The 6,349-nt window shown below is 35.8% G+C and overlaps 1 long non-coding RNA gene across 1 annotated transcript; it reads left to right on the top strand.

Moving 5' to 3' along the window:
* Positions 1 to 1,010: 1,010 nt before the first annotated feature.
* Positions 1,011 to 3,840, top strand: LOC124386247. The gene is made up of 3 exons (XR_006925883.1): positions 1,011 to 1,228; positions 2,816 to 2,840; positions 3,018 to 3,840. It is a non-coding gene; the product is annotated as an uncharacterized LOC124386247 (long non-coding RNA).
* The last annotated feature ends 2,509 nt before the right edge of the window (positions 3,841 to 6,349 follow it).

Raw genomic sequence — 6,349 nt, 5'->3', positions numbered from 1 at the left:
TGTTATTTTATAGTTTAGATTTTTTAGAGGTCGAACGTTTTTCTCTGGTTTTTAAAAATGAATGAATAAAACCCAACTCTTACTAAGAACAACAATGTCACTCATTTTTAATTATGAAGGTCAACCATTGAAGATTGAATTTGAAATAACACAAACAGATGTTACACCAATATCAGGGCTGGTATGTCAGAAGCCAGGTCTGGTAAAGAGATGCATGATATCGAGATCATTTTGATCTCTGAGCAAGGCAAAGAGAAGTAAGTTTGTGCTAGTATTCACTGAAATATGCTGCTTAGCTAAACAGCACTAGATTACAAATTGACATCAACTCCATTGTGCATTCTCTACAATAATTCACTGGGGAAACAACACCAGGAAGGAAAAAAAAAGTGTCGCTCACAGAGAGATCAGCAGCATTTTCAGCAGCATAGCATTAAAGCCTAGGGAAACACAGAAAACAATCTGACATTTAAACAAAATCAAATTTAAAACAGAGTTAGAGACATCAAATACATTTTCAATTTCAAAGTAATCCATCCAGTTACCACCAGTAAAATATAATCAGGAACTATTCAGATTCATTGGTATGATATCCTACATTTAAAAAAAGTTGCTTGAAAAGGACACATTGTCTTGTCATTACAACAACAAAATTTTGAGGAAATTTGTGGTAGCAGCTGTTCACTAATGTGTCCATCTGTTTTAAAATGTCAACAAAAGTATGCCATTACTGGTAGATGCAAGCACAGAATGTAATGGTGCAGAAAAATTGATCTCTGTGGTTTTAACTATGACATGCTTGTTAATGCCAGACAAGCTGTTTTTTTGGGTTGGTTGTTGAACAACAGTCTGAAAATTATCACGCTGTAATGAAAGAGATCCCACATTTTCTACATTCTGATGTTTTATGTCATCTGAATTTCTTAACATATGTCTGCATTATTTTTTGCATTGCACTCCTGCCACATGATTGTCTGATTAGATAACTGCATAAAAAGTGGACAGTGGGTGTATTTTCTTTTCTGATGAATATAAAAATAATTTTGTCAGGTCTAGCTTACTGATTCTTACATTAGAAATTAAGGATCATGTATAGTTGTTCTTTATTGTAGATTGTATATTTTGTTAAGAATGTTTTCTATGTGGTGTATTTGCAGCCAAACAAAATTTAAAATGTTTTAAGTACTTTTTTTTCTATTTTCTTCAGCTGGATCTTCATTTGCAAAAGGTACATTTGTTCTTTATCTTGTTTATTGAGATATTGTTCGTATATTTCAGATGATTTCATGAGAAATTAATCTTTCTTTGGCTTAGCATTCTGGCGAGTTATACCCAATAACAACATACAGACCCAGCTAAACCAAGCTAATTTTCTAGGATATTTTTGTCTGATTTCAGCAGTTTCTAACAGTTAAATGTACATTTTCTCCTATTAGGTCTTATTACACATTCAACAAATATTTACCTTCATTTAGTTTAAACTAAAATTGAAGTATAAGGAAATTGTATTACACAGCTATGTGATCATTACACAATTTTAAGGCACAACACGTCAGTAAAGCCTTGACATAAAGCAGAAGGTGGTTGCCCTTTAGATTTCATAAAAAATGTGTAAAGCACACCTAGTTGTGGATTCACACTTATGTCATGTTCACTTAAAAGCACTTTCTTATAAGTTCATAAAATTATTTTAAATAAATCTTATGTGCAAACTTCTGCCTGCACTAAATCATACAAATAGATGAAGTACTTTAATTACATTACAGTAGATAAATTAATTATAATAAATAGTTATTAGACAGAAAAAGAAAGATTGTGTGTGTGTGTGTGTGTGTGTGTGTGTGTGTGTGTGTGAGAGAGAGAGAGAGAGAGAGAGAGAGAGAAAGCATTACTTAGCATGTCTTCTGTGTAAAATAAAGCTTGACATTTTATAAATAAAAAAAGTATACATTTTAGCATTTAAAATGTAACTAACTAATTAATTAATTAATTAATTAATTAATTAATTTATTTATTTATTTATTATTTACAGTAAAACCTAGCAGTCTTTTATACTTCATGAGATACACATGCCTGTTTCCTTTTTCTTTATATACAACAAACTAGGTAATTTAACTGTATGAAGATTTACATTGACCAAACAAATGTATTAACATCTGTACATTCACGACACATGAACACTGTACATATGAACTTTATTGGCAGTCCAATTCTTGCATGGTTTCTCCTCTTACCAGGTTTGTTGTATATAAACAAAGGGAACATGTATCTCATAAAAGCATAAAATACGAAGTGTTTTGAGTATTAACAGACAGTAAATATATAAAATCTGGTTATTTATTACATTATTTTGTAAAATTATTTTGTTCACCTCAGTTTTAAAAATTTGTGGTTTTCACCAACTTCTATGAATAAAAAAATAACTTTGTCACAGCATGAAAAACTGATAAAAGGCAATATTTTTTTCCTCAAAAAGTAAACATTCAGAAACAAGTAATAAGTACACATTTCCTACTTACAATATCATTATAGCAGCCAGGTGTTACTAAAGATAACAAAGCTTTAATAGAGATAGTCACACTACTTGTTGATTTACTAGTCTTATGCATTAGATTAAATGCATCTTTTAAAGTTTTGTTGTTCTGGATCAGGTAAGACTACATAATGCCAAAAACCACAGGTATCCATGAAGAAGTAAGAGCATAGTCAGGTATTATGTGTGTATAAAGAGGAGGCAGGCAAATCAACCGGTAGCATGTAATGATTCTCACCTATGCCCAGTCTACTTAGCCCTAAACTTTTTTTTGCTTTTCAGGGCTGGACGTGATCAGAGCAAAAGAGTAAGTTGAGAGACACAAAATAAAAGTTTCATTATAGAAGACCGCGAATTCCGTGTTTGTGTCAGCATTTAAATATTTACAGTTCTGTCTCTCATCCTTTAAATAATCATAAATTATTGTTTTGATTTCCTCTATTGTCTACTTTCTGTCTGCTGCGTTTATATTTTTTCTTATTAGAAGAGCGCTTTATTCCCTATTTTTACGCAATGTTTGGAGGCCATTCCCATTGGAAGTGCAAACACACACTACAGTAACCACATTAAGGTACGTAATTTCTCCGATATTGCGAGCATCCAGCTCATTCAGTGTGTGGAGTGTGGAATGTATAGTCAGTCTTTCTCCGTCGCTAGTGATAATTTTATCTGTGAGAAGTGCAAGTTAGTTTGCTCTTTGACGGAAAAGATCCTAGCATTAGAGAAGCACATACAGAGTTTAGATAGAATTAGTAAACGTAAGAGCAGTCCAGGCTCTGCAGGGGAAAGTCTGGATGCCCTAGGTGGAGTTAGCATTACCTGTCTCTGGCATTATAGCCCTTGCAGCAGGGTGAGTGGGTGACGGTTTGGCAGCATACTTGTAAAGCCAAAGCTAACTCTAAGGCTCGCCCACAGGAGCACCATTCCTTTTCGCTTCACGTGTCCAACAGGTTTGCTCTCCTCGCTGAAGCACTCGCTGAGAAACCTAAAAATGCTCTGGTTATAGAAGACTCTATTCTGAGGCACGTGAAATTTAAGCCTTTAGGGCCTAACCAACCTTTAGGGGCAGCAGCACAGGTTTGGTGTATACTGGTACGGCTTCCACAGTCAGAGGTCACTAAGAGTAACATTATAGAGGTGTGTAAATTAGCAAAGGCAATGTCCAATGCAGTAATTTGCTTTGGCCCCTTCCAAATGCGGCGTGCAATGTAGCTTACACCAGGTTATGAACTGCTGGCTGTCTGAATGGTCTCCAAAACCTATGTGAGCTTCATAAATAATTGGAGAAATTTTGACAGCAAGGCTGGCCTTTTAAGTCGGGACGGTATCCATCCCACTCGGGAAGGTGCTACTCTTATTGCTTGTACTGTAGTATGTCATAGTCTCAGAACAGCACCAGGGAGGAGGCAAACAGGCTAAACCAACTGTCTGCTAGCTACACACAGTCATCACTCTGGGTCCACCAAATTGAGACTGTGTTTCCCGAGCGAACCCAAAATGTAAAAATTTTGTTTGTCTGTAGAAATTCTGCTTAAGTAACTTGATCAATATTAAATTAAATAAGAATGAATGCACAGCCAGCACCTCTGATCTAAAGATTGGATTGTTGAACATTAGATATCGCACATCAAAAGAGCTGACTATAAAATAATTATTACCGACCAGTAATGTGTAATGTTTTTTTGACAGAAACGTGGATTAAACTGAATGACTATCCAGCATTAAATTAAGCTAGTCCTCCTGGGTATAGTTACAGCTATTTATAATAATAATCTAAGTGTCACAAAAAACTAAACACAAATGTAACACATTCAAAGGTCTTTACACCAACATAAAATATTTAGAATCTGAAAGCAAGTCTAGTCAGTCAATTCCACTCATCATTATTTATAAACCCTGGGGCTCTACTGTGATTTTCTAGTAGCAAACTTTTTTAGAAAAAGCATTAACTGTTGGTAACTTTTTAATTTTGATAATCAGGAAGACTCCTTATGAACAGCAGTTGTGTCCACTCTAGATTTGTTAGGAATTTTATAGGACCCATTAATAGTGTTGGAGACACTCTTGATTTAATAATAACATTTGGATTAAATATAAAAAATATAGTCCACAGTCTTTAGTCTTTCCTTAGAGCATGGTTGTCAAACTCAGGCCAAATCTGGCCCGCGGTGTAATTATATTTATTATACATATATATAATTATACATATATCAAATGTGTATTAGAGCTGGCCCGCCAGTATATAGCACATACACCGCTAATACTACAAATCCCAGAATGCTTTGTTAGCGCGTCAGCGCGTCAGTCGAGACCGCTGAAGTGCTGAATTTACCCGGTGATTTGCCGACTTTGAAGCCCAGAAATGCAGATTTGAACTGCTCAGTAATCCATTTGTGGTTGACTTGGAAAGCGCACCAACCGACCTCCAAATGATTAAACTCCAGTGTAGAGACACAAGTCAAAGTACGACTCTGTGTGTGCTGCACAGTTTCCATGTTTCCTCCTCGACACACTGCTCCAACTCCGTGCCCAAGCTGCTCAAACGCTCTCTATGTTCGGCAGCACATATCTTTGTGAGCAACTGTTCTCTTTTAATGAAGATGAACAAAACCCCACTCAGGAGTCTCACTGATGAACACCTTCACTCAATCCTGAGTATTTCCTCAGCTCAGAGCCTAACCCAGACATGATGCCAGGTATCTGGCTTCATCCAATCAGAGTGAAAAAACTGAGCTTGAATGAATGTTGTCTTTATGCACTTTTTCTACTTCAAGGCATGGACTGTTAATAGTTGAAAGATTTTTTTTTAATTGAAGGAAATGATTATTATTTTTGGTTGTGTTGTTGCCCTGTAAAAGGTTTACATTAAAATGGAATTAGAAAGTCGAGAGAGAGAGAGAGAGAGAGAGAGAGAGAGAGAGAGAGAGATATGTAATAAGAAACTAATACCACTGATGTGTGTTTTATTTCAAATTTATTTTCTCATGTGTTTATAATATTAAACTTTGGTTGTTCCAGATTTAATGTTTATGCAAAACTAAAGTTTGTTTCCATATGAAAAGGTTCAACATTACACATCTGGAGAGAAGGGAAAACATGCACAATTGCAGTAAACTTTTCAATAAATACTGAGTTTGTCCCGCAACTTCCTCCCAGTTTTTAATTTTGGCCCACTGTGAATTTGAGTTTGACACCCCTGCCTTAGAGGCTCATGTGAATAACATTACCAGGATAGTCTTCTTTCACCTTATAAATGTTGCTAAAACCTTTTTATATGATGTTGTTATAGGATGCAGACAAACTACAGTCCCTGACAAAAGTCTTGTCGCTTGTGTACAAATTGACCTGAAGTGCCGCTGAAATATATTTCTAATCAAGATTTTTTTACAAGAAATGGCTCATTTTAATCCCAACAGCTTTTGTAATAATGTTTCGGTGCAGAACGAAACTGTCAAAAAGTATTCTAAAATCCACAGCTAGGTAAAGCCCATTTAGTCAATTTTTGCAAAGACATAAGTGTTGTCGCCTTGTGATATAAGCTTTACCTGTGACTAATAATAGATCAATTAGGTCTCAGGTGTGTATTGTCAGGCAGACCCCGCAAGACAACTGCTCGAGGGGACCGTTTGTTGGCTCAAAAATCCAGCCCATTTTCCACTGCAGCAGATCTCCACGAGACCTGGTCACATGAAGTCCCTGTGTCAACCAGAACAGTTTGTCGGATTCTGTCTCGAAATGGCCTCCATGGTCGAATCAGTGCCCAGAAGCCAGCACTAAACAAAAGACAATTGAAAAACCCTGTGGCATTTGCCACGG

This window comes from Silurus meridionalis, chromosome 5 (assembly GCF_014805685.1).
Source record: "Silurus meridionalis isolate SWU-2019-XX chromosome 5, ASM1480568v1, whole genome shotgun sequence".
Classification (NCBI taxonomy): Eukaryota; Metazoa; Chordata; class Actinopteri; order Siluriformes; family Siluridae; genus Silurus; species Silurus meridionalis.
This window is presented reverse-complemented; position numbering and strand designations above follow the sequence as displayed.